Genomic DNA, 17,048 nt, shown 5'->3' with positions numbered 1-17,048 from the left:
CACAATTCCTGGAAGCTGAAAATGTCCCAGTTCTTACATGGCCTGAATACTCACCAGATAATCACCCATTGAACATGTTTGGGATGTTCTTGATCGACGTGTACGACAGTGTGTTCCAGTTCCCGCCAATATCCAGCAACTTCACACAGCCATTGAAGAGGAGCGGGACAACATTCCACAATCAACAGCCTGATCAACCCTATTCAAGGGCAAATGGTGGTCACACCAGATACCGACTGTTAATCCACGCCCCTACTTTTTCCCCTCCCCATAATAAAATACAGTCCCTCCTCAAATCAAAATCAAATCAAGTCAGATTTTATTGGTCACATACACATGGTTAGCCGATGTTAATGCGAGTGTAGTGAAATGCTTGATGTTGTTGATAGCCCTAGCTGCACATTAGCGAGCTGTCCCTCCAGGCCTCAGCTGTGACCGGTCGTCATTAGAGGCACACAGCACCTGAGGAAGTACAGGAGAGGGTTTGATAGCTGCTCTGTCTGTCGGCTGGAGTGATAGTGTAACTGGGTTTTTCTTTATGATTTTCTCTTTATGATTGTGATCATTGCTTCACACATACACATCCCCCTCTCAGTGTTCAGAACCAGAGACAGCTGGGACTTTAAACTGAAGAGTAGAGAGAGAGCGAGAGAGAGAGAGGGAGAGAGAGAAAGAGATCCTGCCATCGGTCACTACTCTGCATTCCTCTGCTCCCAAAACACAGTCAACCAACCAACTCCCTCCCTCGGGGCCCCTGTGAGAATGTGTGTGTGGAGAAACCACTGGTGGCTAATTACAGTTCTCTCTCATCACCAATAAAACCAGACAAGAGCTCCAGAGTTCTCAACCATGGTCGTGTGTGTGGGGACAGGGACCATTACTGCGGCATGGTGTGCTAATGTCTTTAATGGCCGCTGCTTAATCCACCACCTCGTTATTCACCATAGAGACTTGACATTTTGCTATTTGTTGAACATTAAAACAGTTGGCAAGAAAGAGAGAGAGAGAGAGAGAGAGAGAGAGAGCATGAGAGAGACAGAGAGAGAGAGAGAGAGAGAGAGCATGAGAGACAGAGAGAGAGAGAGAGAGAGAGAGACAGAGAGTGAGAGAGAGAGAGAGAGAGAGAGAGAGAGAGAGAGAGAGGGAGAAAGAGAAAGAGAGAGAGAGAGAGAGAGAAAGAGAGAGAGAGTGAAAATATTCTCAGGAGGGGACAGGACTAAACATCTGGACCAGACTCACTCAAAAGTACCTAGTGTAAATCATGCATGTGCAAACTCAGCACTTTAACTTCTGAGTGTCATTCCAAAGTAATCAAATGCATTTCGGAAGCATTATTTACATGACATACAAGTAACTTACTCATAAATCATGTTTCTGCAAAGGGCATACACTACAGTAGGCCTGGGCTACAGCTGCCAACAGCACTATAACACATAGAGTATTTCCTTGAAAGATATTTAAATCTCAGGGCACATATACATCACATCACATCACATGAGCAGGCCAAGTGCTGGGCCAGGGTCAATTTACAAGCGTATAATGAGCGGATGTAGACCTGGCAGAGAATAATCCAGATTTCCTCTCTCTTCTTTAAAAATATAAACTAATCAAGATATAGGGGTAATTATTGGCTTCCTGAGTGGAGTGACTGCAGAGCTTTGGTCTGACCTAGATCTGCCACTGTGTGTGCGTGTGTGTGTGTATGTATGTGTGTGACCTGAGTTTCAGGTTTCCCCTCATTGAATGAATGAATGAATGAGCTTCCTGTCATTCTGAAGGCTGCCCCGAAGGCCTGTTGCCTACCATCCAACCCTGGCCTGGATGAAAACACACACACCCAGGGGTCATTTTTAGTTTCCATTTTAGTTTCGTCAGATCACAAAACAGTTGCCACGTGGCTACAGAATCTCTGGAGGATTTTTTTTGCAAGCTTCAAACGAGATTCAAGGTGGGCTTTCTTGATTAATGGCTTCCTTTTTACCTCCCTACCATACATGCCAGATTTGTGGAGTGCTTTGAATATTGTTGTCACATGTACACAAAGCCTGTAGCTATTTGAAAGTTGCCAATGGACTCTTGGTAGCCTCTTTGATCAGTATCCTACTTGGTCAGTCATCCAGTTTGGAGGGATGGCTTGGTGTTGGCAGGGTCTTGGTGGTGCCATACACCTTCCACTGCTTAATAATCGTCTTGACTGTGCTCCAAGGGATATTCAAGTCCTTTGAAATATTGTTGTGCCCATCCCCTGATCTGTGCCTTTTCACAACTTTGTTTGGGAGTTCTTTTGATTGCTGTTTGTTGCTCATAGTTGAGTGTTTGCTTTGCAATTCACTACACAGCAGAGGGAACCTTCAGGAACTGCTGAATTTATCCTGAAATCATGGGAATAATCATTTAGGACTGCTAGATCATTTAGGACTGCTATTACAAGGGGTGTGGACACTTATCCACATGATGCCATCTATTTTGTGAAGTGCACCAGTCCCTCCTGCAGCAAAGCACCCCCACAACATGATGCGGCCTCCACAACATGATGCTGCCACCCCTATCCATCACGGTTGGGATGGTGTTCTTCGGCTTCCAATATCCCCCTTTTTCCTCCAAACATAACGATGGTCATTATGGCCAAGCAGTTCTATTTTTATTTCATCAGACCAGAGGACATTCCTCCAAAAAGTATGATCTTTGTCCCCATGTGCAGTTGCAAACCGTAGTCTGGCTTTTTTATGGCGGTTTTGGAGAAGTGGCTTCTTCCTTGCTGAGTGGCCTTTCAGGTTATGTCGACATAGGGCTCATTTTACTGTGGATATAGATACTTTTGTACCTGTTTCCTCCAGCATCTTCACAAGGTCCTTTGCTGTTGTCATTTTGCACTTTTCTCACCAAAGTACGTTCATCTCTAGGAGACAGAATGCATCTCCTTCCTGAGCGGTATGATGGCTGCGTGGTCCCATGGTGTTTATACTTGCGTACTATTGTTTGTGCAGATAAACATGTTACTTTCAGGCCTTTGGAAATTGCTCTCAAGGATGAACCAGACTTGTGGAGGTCCACCATTTTTTTCTGTCTTGGCTGATTTATTTAGATTTTCCCGTGATGTCAAGCAACGAGGCACTGAGTTTGAAGGTATTTTCTGGAATTTTCCAAGCTGTTTAAAGGCACAGTCAACTTAGTGTATGTAAACGTATGACCCACTGGAATTGTGATACAGTGAGTTATAAGTGAAATAATCTGTCTGTAAACAATTGTTGCAAAAATTACTTGTGTCATGCACAAAGTAGATGTCCTAACCGACTTGCCAAAACTATAGTTTGTTAAAAAGAAATTTGTGGAGTGGTTGAAAAACTAGTTTTAATGACTCCAACCTAAGTGTATGTAAACTTCCGATTCATTAGGGGCGGACCGCTAGATGGTGAAGTGTGATTCATCCCTTCAGAGAATGCGTTTCCACTGTGTTGTGTTCAGTAATATGGTGTCGTAGCTCAGTTGAGTATTGAATACTTAAGACAGTATCAGGCACGTTGTGCGTGAACAGAGGTGTGAGGATTGGATGAGTGAGTTTTGTACGAGTTGTTAACATGTTGATCTGAAGTAATGACGTTCAGTTTAATTGCACAACAAGCCTCCGTGCATTTGTAACACACTGCTCCAGAGTCCAATGGCGGCAAGCTTTACACCACTCCAGCCGACACTTGGCTTTGCGCATGGTGATCTTAGGCTTTTGTGCGGCTTCTCTGCCATGGAAACCTATTTCATGAAGCTCCTAGCGAACAGTTCTTGTGCTGACGTTGCTTCCAGTGGCAGTTTGAAACTCAGTAGTGAGTGTTGCAACTGAGGATGGATGATTTTTACGTGCTACGCACTTCAGCACTCTGCGTTCCCTTTCTGTGAGCTTGTGTGGCCTACCACTTTGTGGCTGAGCCGTTGTTACTCCTAGACATTTTCACTTCACAATAACAGCACTTACAGTTGACCGGGGCAGCTTTAGCATGGCAGAAATTTGGTGAACTCACTTGGAAAGGTGGCATCCTATGACAGTGCCACATTGAAAGTCACTGAGCTCTTCAGTAAGGCCAATGTTTGTTTATGGAGATTGCATGGTGGTGTGCTCGATTTTATACACCTGTCAGCAACGGGTTTGGCTGAAATAGCCGAATCCACTAATTTGAAGGGTTTTGCTTTTGTATATATATTGTATATCACTGATTGTTCAAAAAATTAAGAACACCTGTTCTTTCCATTACATAGACTTGACAGGTGAATCCAGGTGAAAACTATGATCCCTTATTGATGTCACTACAGTCAGTGTAGATCAAGGGGAGGAGACAGGTTAAAGAAAGATCTTTAAGCCTTCAGACAATTGAGACATGGACTGTGTATATGTGCCTTTCAGAGGGTGACAAAAAATGTAAGTGCCTTTGAAATGGGAATGGTAGTAGGTGCCAGGTGCACCGGTTTGCATCAAGAAATAAAGCTGCCGGGTTTTTCGCGCACAATAGTTTCCCGTGTGTATCAAGAATGGTCCACCACCCAAAGGACATTACAGCCAACTTGACACAACTGTGGGAAGCATTGGAGTCAACATTTTCTTCTCTTTTCTGGACGCATATGTAGGTCTTGTATTGGGCCAGGCAAGCAGGCTGGTCGGTTTCCTCTTGTATTTTTTCCACTGCTAGCTGGGCTGCTGGGTTTCTCTCCACCAGAGGTAATGATGGCCTAATTTCTGGCTGAGATTCGGAGAGGAACAGGAAATTCTATAGCCCTCCTCAGAGCAGCGGTTACATTACTGGGAGACACCACTAATATAGACTGGTGCCAGCCTGGAAGTCTGTCTCCGTCTCCTTCCCTCTAACACTGCTTCCCTTCTCTCAATCTCTGTCTCTCTCATTTTCTCTTTCCTTCAATCTAACTCTCTCTTCTCCCCCGTCTCTCTGTCTCTCTCTCTCTCATTCTCTCTTTCCTTCAAACTAACTCTCTCTTCTCCCCCGTCTCTCTGTCTCTCGCTCTCTCATTCTCTCTTTCCTTCAATCTAACTCTCTCTTCTCCCCCGTCTCTCTCTTTCTCTCTCTCACTTTTTCTCTCTTTCCTTCATAATCTCTCTCTGTCTTGCCATCTTTCTAGTTCTCTCTACTCTCTTTCTCTCTCTCTCTCTCTGTCTCTCTCTCTCTCTACCCCTGACTCTTTCCCTCTGACCATCAGAGAAAGATTCTGAAACATTATAGGGCTGCCCAGTTTGAAACACTATAGGGCTGCCCAGTTTTTTATCGATGCACATAGTCACAAAGATACTACAATGCGCTATTATAATAATTTCATTACTTTTAAGATGGCACCGGAGAAGAAGGCAGAAGGCCCCCAGCGGATTGTATTTTTTAGTTTATTTGCGTTGTTTGTAACTTTTTTCTTTTTTAAACTTATTTTGTACATAATGTTACTGCTACCGTTTCTTATCATCAAAAAAGACATCAGGACTGCGATTACTCACCACAGACAAGCAGAATCCTTTTTTTTCTTTCATGACTCTGAGAAGTCCGACGCGAATAATATACTGCTTCCTCGGGAACAGGCCCGATCCAGTGATCTGCGTGAAGAGGAGGCGGAGAAGGAGAAGGTCGGGCTGCCTTCTGAGAATTTGTAGGCGATCGAATAAACCCCCACTTCCCTCCATTCTGCTAGCCAACGTGCAATCTTTGGAGAATAAAATTGACGAGTTAGTCGGGGACTTTAATGCAGGGAAACTTAAATCCATTTTTACCAAATTGCCATCAGCATGTTAAATGTGCATCCAGAGGAAAAATAACTCTGGACCACCTATATACCACACACAGAAATGCATACAAAGCCCTCCCTCGCCCTCCATTTGGTAAATCTGACCATAATTCTATTCTCCTGATTCCTGCTTACAAGCAATAATTTAAGCAGGAAGCACCAGTGACTAGATCAATAAAAAAGTGGTCAGATGAAACAGATGCTAAGCTACAGAACTGTTTTGCTAGCACAGACTGGAATATGTTCCCGGGATTACTCCAATGGCATTGAGGAGTACACCACATCAGTCATTGGCTTCATAAATAAGTGCACTGATGACGTCGTCCCCACAGTGACCATATGTACATACCCCAACCAGAAGCCATGGATTACAGGCCACATCCGAACTGAGCTAAAGGCTAGAGTTGCCGCTTCCAAGGAGCAAGACTCTAACCCGGAAGCTTATAAGAAATCACGCTATGCCCTCCGAATAACCATCAAACAGGCAAAGGATCAATACAGGACTAAGATTGAATCATACTACACCGGCTCTGACGCTTGTCGGATGTGGCAGGGCTTGAAAACCATTAGACTACAAAGGGAAGTACAGCTGAGAGCTGCCCAGTGATACGAGCCTACCAGACGAGCTAAACTACTTCTATGCTCGCTTTGAGGCAATTTACACTGAAACATGCATGAGAGCACCAGCTGTTCCGGAAGACTGCGTGATCACGCTCTCTGCAGCCAATGTGAGTAAGAACTTTAAACAGGTCAACATTCACAAGGCCGCAGGGCCAGACGGATTACCAGGACGGGTACGGCGAGCATGCGCTGACCAACTGGCAAGTTTCTTCACTGACTTTTTCAACCTCTCCCTGTCCGAGTCTGTAATATCAACATGTTTTAAGCAGACCACCATAGTCCCTGTGCCCAAGAACACTAAGTTAACCTGCCTAAATGACTACCGACCTGTAGCACTCATGTCTGTAGCCAAGAAGTGCTTTGAAAGGCTGGTCATGGCTCACATCAACAACATCATCCCAGAAACCCTAGACCCACTCCAATTTGCATATCCACAGATGATGCAATCTTTATTGCACTCCACATTGACCGTTCCCACCTGGACAAAAGGAACACCTATGTGAGAATGCTATTCATTGACTACAGCTCAGCACTCAGTACCATAGTGCCCTCAAAGCTCATTAATTTAACTAGGCAAGTCAGTTAAGAACAAATTCTTATTTTAAATGACGGCCTAGGAACTGTGAGCTAACTGCCTTGTTCAGGGGCAGAACAAAATATTTTTGCCTTGTCAGCTCGGGGATTCGATCTTGCAACCTTTCAGTTACTAGTCCAATGCTCTAACCACTAGGCTACCTGCCACCCGCTAAGGACCCAGGGACTTAACACCTCCCTCTGCAACTGGATCCTGGACTTCCTGACAGACCGCCCCCAGGTGGTAAGGATAGGTGACAACACATCCACCATGCTGATCCTCAACACAGGGTCCCTTAGGGGTGTGTGCTCAGTCCCCTCCTGTACTCCCTGTTCACTCATGACTGCACAGCCAGGCACGTGCAGTCCTACACCATGATTAAATTTGCCGATGACACAACAGTGGTAGGCCTGATCACCGACAACGACAAGACAGCCTATAGGGAGGAGGAGATGATTGTGGAGGAGATGATTGTGGACTACAGGAAAAAGAGGACCAAGCACGCCCTCATTCTCATTGACGGGGCTGCTGTGGAGCAGGTTGAGATCTTCAAGTTCCTTGGTGACCATATCACCAACAAACTAACATGGTCCAAGCAGTTAGAGGGCACGACAAAACCTATTCCCCCTCAAGAGACTGAAAAGATTTGGCATGGGTCTTCAGATCCTCAAAAGTTTCTACAGCTGCACCATCGAGAGCATCACTGCCTGGTATGGCAACTGCTCGGCCTCCAACAGCAAGGCAGTGCGAACAGCCCAGTACATCACTGGGGGAAAGCTTCCTGACATCCAGGACCTCAGTACCTGGCGGTGTCAGTGATAGGCCCTAAAAATTGTCAAAGACTCCAGCCACCCTAGTCATAGACTGTTCTCTCTGCTACAGCAGTGCAAGCAGTACTGGAGTGCCAAGTCTAGGTCTAAGAGGCTTCTAAACAGCTTCTACCCCCAAGCCATAAGACTCCTGAACATCTACCCAGACCATTTGCTTTACACAACTGCTACTCTCTGTTGTCATCTATGTATGCACAGTCACTTTAATAATAACTCTACCTACATGTACATACTACCTCAACTAAACGGTGCCTCCGTACATTGACTCTGTATCCATACCCCCCTTTATATAGTCTAGCTATTGTTATTTTACTGCTGCTCTTTAATTACTTGTTACTTTTATCTCTTATTCTTATCCTTATTTTTTGAAACTGCATTGTTGGTTAGGGGCTCGTAAGTAAGCTTTTCACTGCACACCTGTTTTATTCGGCACTTGTGACTAATGCAATTTGATTTGATGTGATTCATTTTCTTACGTACCCCATTATATGTTTACAAAAAAATCAAGGGACAACTACTAATTGTAACATGACCTTATTTGTCAAAACTGCCCAATTTAAATTTGGAAAGTCAGACTGCAGAAACTAGGCTTGAGTTGCCAACAAGACTCTGGCAAAGGCTCTAGCGAGGCCTCCCCAGAATGTTAACACGCTTCAGGAGCACATTATCCATCTCTCCTACATCCAAGCCTACCAAGCCTTCCCCCTCAGCCCGGCCAAAACTGATATTAGAAAGATAAAGTCTTTTGAAGGGGGTCTGGCTCGGTCCTCCATTGAGGCTGGCACACTTGGTGGTGTTAAATCACAGAGTTTGACAGGTCTAGTCTGCAGCTGACAGACATGCGAGGGATGGTAAACCACACTAAACACACACTATCACCCCTGCCAATACAAATCCAATACATGCCTGCCTTACCACCCCTGAACACATGCATGATGCACACACATAGAAACACATGCAAGAACGCAGGCGCTCGCGCACACACAAACAAATACCTTGATCGTAGATCAGACTGACAGCACAGTCAGTCACAGACAAGTCACCCTCACCCTGCACACACAAGCACAAATACACTGACTCTGGATCAGATTGACTCCTGAACACCTAATCAAATGGCTACCCAGAGTATTTGCATTGCCCCCCTCCATCCCCCTTTTGTACACTGCTGCTACTCTCTGTTGATATCATCTATGCATAGTCACTTTAATAACTCTACCCACATGTACATAATACCTCAACTAACCGGTGTATATAGTCTCGCTATTGTTATTTTACTGCTGCTCTTTAATTACTTGTTACTTTTATCTCTTATTCTTATCTGTATTATTATGTTTTACTGCATTGTTGGTTAGGGGCTCGTAAGTAAGCATTTCACCGTAAGGTTTACCACACCTGTTGTATTTGGCGCATGTGATTAATAAAATTTGATTTGAAGTCACCACCCCCCTCCCTGCACACACATGCACAAAATACACTGATCCTGGATCAGATTGACAATATAGTCAGTCACAGACAAGTCACCCCCCTCCCCACACACACACACCACATTCATTTTTAAAAATGTATTTCACCTTTATTTAACCAGGTAGGTTAGTTGAGAACAAGTTCTCATTTACAACTGCGACCTGGCCAAGATAAAGCAAAGCAGTTCTACACATACAACAACACAGAGTTACACATGGAGTAAACAAACATACAGTCAATAATAAAGTAGAAAAAGTCTATATAGAGTGTGTGCAAATGAGGTAAGATAAGGGAGGTAAGGCAATAAATAGGCCATGGTGGCAAAGTAATTACAATATACCAATTAAACAATGGAGTGATAGATGTGCAGAAGATGAATGTGCAAGTAGAGATACTGGGGTGCAAAGGAGAAAGATAAATAAATAAATAAATACAGTATGGGATGAGGTAGTTGGATGGGCTATTTATAGATGGGCTATGTACAGGTGCAGTGAACTGTGAGCTGCTCTGACAGCTGGGGCTTAAAGCTAGTGAGGGAGATGTGAGTCTCCAGCTTCAGTGATTTTTTCAGTTCGTTCCAGTCATTGGCAGCAGAGAACGGGAAGGAAAGGCAGCCAAAGGGAGAATTTGCTTTGGGGGTGACCAGTGACATATACCTGCTGGAGCGCCTGCTACGGGTGGGTGCTGCTATGGTGACCAGTGAGCTGAGATAAGGCGGGGCTTTACCTAGCAAAGACTTGTAGATGACCTGGAGCCAGTGGGTCTGGCGACGAGTATGAAGCGAGGGCCAGTCAACGAGAGCGTACAGGTCGCAGTGGTGGGTAGTATATGGGGCTTTGGTGACAAAACGGATGGCACTGTGATAGACTGCATCCAATTTCTTGAGTAGAGTGTTGGAGGCTATTTTGTGAATGACATCGCCGGAGTCGAGGACCGGTAGGAAGGTCAGTTTTACAAGGGTATGTTTGGCAGCATGAGTGAAGCATGCTTTGTTGCGAAATAGGAAGCTAATTCTAGATTTAATTTTGGATTAGAGATGCTTAATGTGAGTCTGGAAGGAGAGTTTACAGTCTAGCCAGACACCTAGGTATTTGTAGTTGTCCACATATTCTAAGTCAGAACCGTCCAGAGTAATGATGCTGGATAGGCGGGTAGGTGCGAGCAGCGATCGGTTGAAGAGCATACATTTATTTTACTTGCATTTAAGAGCAGTTGGAGGCCACGGATGGAGAGTTGTATGGCATTGAAGCTCGTTTGGAGGTTAGTTAACACAGTGTCCAAAGAAGGGCCAGAAGTATACAGAATGGTGTCGTCTGCGTAGAGGTGGATTAGAGAATCACCAGCAGCAAGTGCAACGTCATTGATGTATACAGAGAAGAGAGTCGGCCCGAGAATTGAACCCTGTGGTACCCCCATAGAGACTGTCAGAGGTCCGGACAACAGGCCCTCCGATTTGACACAATGAACTCGATCAGAGAAGTAGTTGGGTCTGCCGATAAGAATGTGGTGATTGAGAACCTTGGCCAGGTTGATGAGTACAACTGCACAGTAATGTCTATTATCGATGGCGGTTATGATATCGTTTAGGACCTTGAGCGTGGCTGAGGTGCACCCATGACCAGCTCTGAAACCAGATTGCATAGCGGAGAAGGTACGGTGGGATTCTAAATGGACTTTAGAAATGCAGGGTAGGATGGATATAGGTCTGCAGCAGTTTGGGTCTAGAGTGTCTCCCCCTTTTAAGAAGGGGATGATCGCGGCAGCTTTCCAATCTTTGGAAATCTCAGACGATACGAAAGAGAGGTTGAACAGGCTAGTAATAGGGTTTGCAACAATTTCGGCAGATCATTTTAGAAAGAGAGGGTCCAGATTGTCTAGCCCGGCTGATTTGTAGGGGTCCAGACATTCAGAACATCAGCTATCTGGATTTGGGTGAAGGAGAAATGGGGAGGTTTGGGCGAGTTGCTGTGGGGGGTGCAGGGCAGTTGACCAGGGTAGGGGTAGCCAGGTGGAAAGCATGGCCAGCCGTAGAAAATGCTTATTGAAATTCACATTTTAGTGGATTTATCGGTGGTGACAGTGTTTCCTAGCCTCAGTGCAGTGGGCAGCTGGGAGGAGTTGCTCTTATCTGAAAGACTCATCTCTTCAGTGGGTCATATGATTGAGTGTAGTCTGGCCCAGGAGTGTGAAGGTGAACGGAAAGGCTCTGGAGCAACGAACCGCCCTTGCTGTCTCTGCCTGGCCGGTTCCCCTCTTTCCACTGGGATTCTCTGCCTCTAACCCTATTAAAGGGGCTGAGTCACTGGCTTACTGGTGCTCTTTCATGCCGTCCCTAGGAGGGGTGCGTCACTTGAGTGGGTTGAGTCACTGATGTGATCTTCCTGTCTGGGTTGGCGCCCCCCCTTGGGTTGTGCCATGGCGGAGATCTTTGTGGGCTATACTCAGCCTTGTCTCAGGATGGTAAGTAGGTGGTTGAAGATATCCCTCTAGTGGTGTGGGGGCTGTGCTTTGGCAAAGTGGGTGGGGTTATATCCTTCCTGTTTGGCCCTGTCCGGGGGTATCATTGGATGGGGCCACAGTGTCTCCTGACCCATCCTGTCTCAGCCTCTAGTATTTATGCTGCAGTAGTTTATGTGTCCGTGGGCTAGGGTCAGTTTGTTATATCTGGAGTACTTCTCCTGTCTTATCCGGTGTCCTGTGTGAATTTAAGTATGCTCTCTCTAATTCTCTCTTTCTCTCTTTCTTTCTCTCTCTCGGAGGACCTGAGCCCTAGGACCATGACTCAGGACTACCTGGCATGATGACTCCTTGCTGTCCCCAGTCCACCTGGCCGTGCTGCTGCTCCAGTTTCAACTGTTCTGCCTGTGATTATTATTATTTGACCATGCTGGTCATTTATGAACATTTGAACATCTTGGTCATGTTCTGTTATAATCTCCACCCGGCACAGCCAGAAGAGGACTGGCCACCCCTCATAGCCTGGTTCCTCTCTAGGTTTCTTCCTAGGTTTTGGCCATTCTAGGGAGTTTTTCCTAGCCATCGTGCTTCTACACCTGCATTGCTTTCTGTTTGGGGTTTTAGGCTGGGTTTCTGTACAGCAATTTGAGATATCAGCTGATGTATGAAGGGCTATATAAATAACATTTGATTTGATTTGATTTATTATCCATGGACTTTCCAGTGTCCCAGAACTTTTTTGAGTTAGTGCTACAGGATGCACATTTCTGTTTGAAAAAGCTAGCCTTATCTTTCCTAACTGCCTGTGTATATTGCTTCCTAACTTCCCTGAAAAGTTGCATATCACGGTGGCTATCCGATGCTAATGTAGTATGTCACAGGATGTTTTTGTGATGGTCAAGGGCATTCAGGTCTGGAGTGAACCAAGGGCTATATCTGTTTCTGGTTCTACATTTTTTGAATGGGGCATGCTTATTTAAGATGGTGATGAAGGCACCTTTAAAGAATAGCCAGGCATCTACTGACGGGATGAGGTCAATATCCTTCCAGGATACCCGGGCCAGCACGATTAGAAAGGCCTGCTCACTGAAGTGTTTTAGGGAGCGTTTGACAGTGATGAGGGGTGGTCGTTTGACCACTGACCAATTACGGATGCAGGCAATGATCACTGAGATCTTGGTTGATAAGGGCACATCAGTGGGCTGAACGTGGTCTATAGCAAGCGGCAACGGTGAGAGACTTGTTTCTGGAAAGGTGTATTTTTAAAAGTAGAAGCTTGAATTGTTTGGGTACAGACCTGGATAGTATGACAGAACTCTGCAGGCTATCTCTGCAGTAGATTGCAACTCCGCCACCTTTGACAGTTCTATCTTGTCGGAAAATGTTAAAGTTAGGGATGGAAATTTCAGGGTTTTTGGTGGTCTTCCTAAGCCAGGATTCAGACACGGCTAGGACATCCAGTTTGGCAGAGTGTGCTAAAGCAGTGAATAAAACAAACTTAGGGAGGAGGCTTCTAATGTTAACATACATGAAACCAAAGCTTTTACAGTTACAGAAGTCAACAAATTAGAGCACCTGAGGAATAGGAGTGGAGCTAGGCACTGCAGGGCCTGGATTAACCTCTACATCACCAGAGGAACAGGAGTAGGATGCGGGTACAGCTAAAGGCTATAAGAACTGGTCGTCTAGTACGTTCGGGACAGAGAGTAAAAGGAGCAGGTTACTGGGAGCGATAGATTAGATTGAAGGCATAATGTACAGACAAAGGTATGGTAGGATGTGAATACATTGGAGGTAAACCTAGGCATTGAGTGATGAGAGAGATATTGTCTCTAGAAACATTTAAACTAGCTGATGTCACCGCATGTGTGGGAGGTGGAACTCAAGGTTTGGAAAAGGCATATTGAGCAGGGCTAGAGGCTCTAAAGTGAAAGAAGACAAGAATCACTAACCAGAACAGCAATGGACAAGGCATATTGACATTAGGGAGAGGCATGCGTAGCCGAGTGATCATAGGGGTCCAGTGAGTTGTTAGGCTGGCTGGAGACATGGCGATTCAGACAGCTAGCAGGCCGGGGCTAGCAAGCTAGCAGAAGGGCCTTAGAGGGATGTCGCGACGGAGGAAGTCTGTTATAGCCTCCTCGTGCGGTTATGTCGATAGACCAGTCGTGATGGATTAGTAGGGTTCCGTGTATCAAAGGGGTCCAGTCCAATTGACAAAATAGGTATAGTAGCCCAAGAAATTGGCTGGTGGATCTCTTCAGCTAACAGTTCAATATGCTCTAGACAGCTAGCGGGCCGTGGCTAGCAGGCTAGCAGATGGGCATTCAGGGGACGTCGCGACGTAGGAGCCAGTTGAATAACCCCCTCGGGCAGATTACGTCGGTAGTCCAGTCGTGAAGGAGCTTGGTGCCGGCAGTAAATGGGGTCCGGGCCAATTGGAAAAATAGGTATTGTAGCCCCGGAGTGGCTGATGGACCTCTTCAGCTAGCTGGGAGATGGGCCTAGCATGGGCTAGCTCCAGGTTAACTGGTGCTTGCTTCGGTTTTAGAGACGTTAGCCAGGAGTAGCCACTTGGATTGCAGCTAGCTAGCTGCGATGATCCAGGTGAAAAGGTTCAGAGCTGGCGATAGGAATCGGGGGATATAGAGAGAAAATAGGTCCGGTATGCTTTGGTTTGAATTGTGTTGTGCAAACTGCCGAGAGTTTTCCGAGCTATAGGTTAGCTGATGATCGCTAGCAGTGATTAGCTGACTACTAGCTAGTAGCTAGTTAGCTTCTGTTGGGGGATTCCGGTTCAGAAGTAAAGAAAAATACTTTAGAAAAAAAGCAGATCCACACCACATTGGGTGAGGAGAGTATTTTGAAGTTGAGGTTTAGAAAAATATAAAAAAATATATACATGGGACACGACGGGATGAGGACAAAGACGTCTGACTGCTACGCAGTCTTGGAAACACCCACCAACATGGTTCTCATTAGCCTCACTATAGCCTTGGGTATGTTGGCAGAGCCCCCTGCTCCTCCCCCTTGGCAGCACACACACAGAAAGAGAGCGGTGTATTTATACATTGTCCCTGTGTTTCCCATTAGGAGGGCTCTGTAGCCTGTCTGTGTGTTCTCATTACCACAGGCCCAAACACTCTCAGTGGTAGTTACGTTCTCTCTCTCTGTGTGTGTGTGTGTGTGTGCGTGTGTGTGTGTGTGTGTGTGTGTGTGTGTGTAATGTGTGTGTGTGTGTGTGTGTGTGTGTGTGTGTGTGTGTGTGTGTGTGTGTGTGTGGTGTCAAAAGCTCAAATCAACATGAGCGTATCCATAAAGTATTTATAAGCACTACAAAGATGCTTCACAAGAATATATGACCAAAGTCATACTGCATAAAAGGTCCTTCCACCTACTTGTACTTTACCTGACTGCTGAAGCAGCTATATAGGCCTTATAAAGGGATTACGACAATTATTAATTTAAACAGCAGATGAAACAGCAGGACTTTGGTCAAAGCCAAAGTGGTGTAATCTTTACTGGCCATCACCATGGCATGCTCAACCCTTTCTGCTGTGCTCTCTAATGCATGAATCTGCACCCTTTCTCTTCCCTCTCTCTTGCCCTCTCACAGCTCCTATCTGCACTTCTTTACAAAACAACAAGAGGTTGAAAACAGACGGATCCTATTAAGAAATGTCATGCTTGCATAGTTCCATTCAACTCTGCCTGAAACACTGTGTGGATGCTGAGGAATAATTCAATTTGATCTGTATTTTTTTCTCTCCCCCAGGGAAACTCACTGTTGCTCCTAAACTGAGTGATGTTCCATTGAATCCCTATTAGAGATGAAATCACTGTCTGACGGAGTGAATCACACTGTGAAACTGAACCACCATATGTGGCTGGATCGCAGTGGGCGATAGATAGCATTACTGTGTCTTCTTGTGTGTGTGCGTTTTTCAATCCATGTGTAAAGTAACTGAATCATTTTTTGTCCCTCATAACGCAGTTTGGTTGAGAATGTGTGTGTGTGTGTGTGTGTGTGTGTGTGTGTACTGTGTATGGCCTGGGTTAGTCTGTTTGTCCCGTAGGGGCAGGAAGCCACAGACAGCCATCAATGAGCGTCGGACTGATTTACAGAGAGTATGTGAGGAAACCTTAATGACAGGGTCGTCACGGAAGTGGGATCAAATTCATCTTTATGGCTGCCTAACTATGTGGGAGGGGACAGTTGCTGTTTTTATCCACCCTGTCGTCTGCAGAAGTATGTCAACAGTTTGAAACAACCCACATTTAAAATCCAGAGCTGTACACTCGACGAGAGTTGAGATTGTATGTACTGGGTTTAGTGTGACTGAGCTACTTTCCACATGCAGACGTTTCAAGCGCGCTCATTTGTGAACATTAAACATTCAGCCCCAACATAAAATGCTAGCAGAGAAAGTTAGGGTGTTCATCATCTTCAGTAGTGACTTTTGGGCATCGTGTTCGGCACCAATGAGAACAATAATGTTATCTAGAGTAAATACATGAACGAGGATCCATATTGCTATATGTTGCTAGGCAGTGTAATGTGCAATCTGAAAAAGAACCCCTCTCTAAGAGAGAGAAAGAGAGAGAGAGAGATGGGAGGGAGGGAGGGATGACTCACTTCCAGAGATAAGCAGAAGATAACGTTCCTCTTCCTCCTCCTCCCCCAGGCATGTTGGCCCAGTGATTGACACCTCGTTAGGAGCTGCTCTCCTCTCCCTGAGGAAGAGGGTTTCGCAGCAGTGCAATCTTTGATAACCCTGTCACACGATATCACAAACCGTAATTACGATTGGTGCCGGGGAATTGACAACACCTCCCTAGGGAAAAGGCTGCCATCACAGAACACTGCTGCACTTCTTGACTCTCTCTGCTCTGCTCTCAATGTGGTGTAAAATAATCCTCAGATTGGCCCGACATAAATAACGGCACAGGAAAAGGGTTCAGAAGGCTTTATCTAAATTGCAATGCAAATTCTATACAAACATGTCCTGATGTCAGAAATGTACTGTGTCTTATGAAGTCCTTCTGTAGGTAGTAGGCAAATAAAGTGTTACCAAAAACATAGCGGCTCCTCATTTCAGATAAAGAAAAGGCTTTAGGAATGAAATGTGTAGGTAAGGAAAGTAAACATAAGAATGATCTCAGAGAGATGACAGAGAGGAGATTGCTCCAACAAAACCAACAGCAAATGACAGATATTGATGTTGGCATGTGATCTGGGGTGGTGGGTGCTATCTGGGATCCTCGGGATGTCCATACCCTAAACTTCAACCCTACCCTTACCCTAACCTTAACCCTTACCAACCATTTTAAAT

General features: G+C 45.4%; 1 long non-coding RNA gene across 1 annotated transcript in view; it reads left to right on the top strand.

Annotated features, from left to right (window-relative positions):
- LOC149984921 (uncharacterized) overlaps positions 1–16,793 on the top strand; it is a 45,856-nt gene extending 29,063 nt beyond the window's left edge. The window contains exons 3-4 of the long non-coding RNA XR_016485369.1: positions 12,018–15,964; positions 16,401–16,793. This is a non-coding gene — a long non-coding RNA (uncharacterized LOC149984921). The remainder of the gene's footprint in view (positions 1–12,017; positions 15,965–16,400) is intronic.
- Positions 16,794–17,048: the final 255 nt, after the last annotated feature.

Source organism: Oncorhynchus mykiss, chromosome 2 (genome assembly GCF_057628025.1).
Source record: "Oncorhynchus mykiss isolate SJ-2025 chromosome 2, ASM5762802v1, whole genome shotgun sequence".
NCBI lineage: Eukaryota > Metazoa > Chordata > Actinopteri > Salmoniformes > Salmonidae > Oncorhynchus > Oncorhynchus mykiss.
Note: the sequence above shows the minus strand (reverse complement) of the source record. Positions and strands in the feature narration are given on the sequence as shown.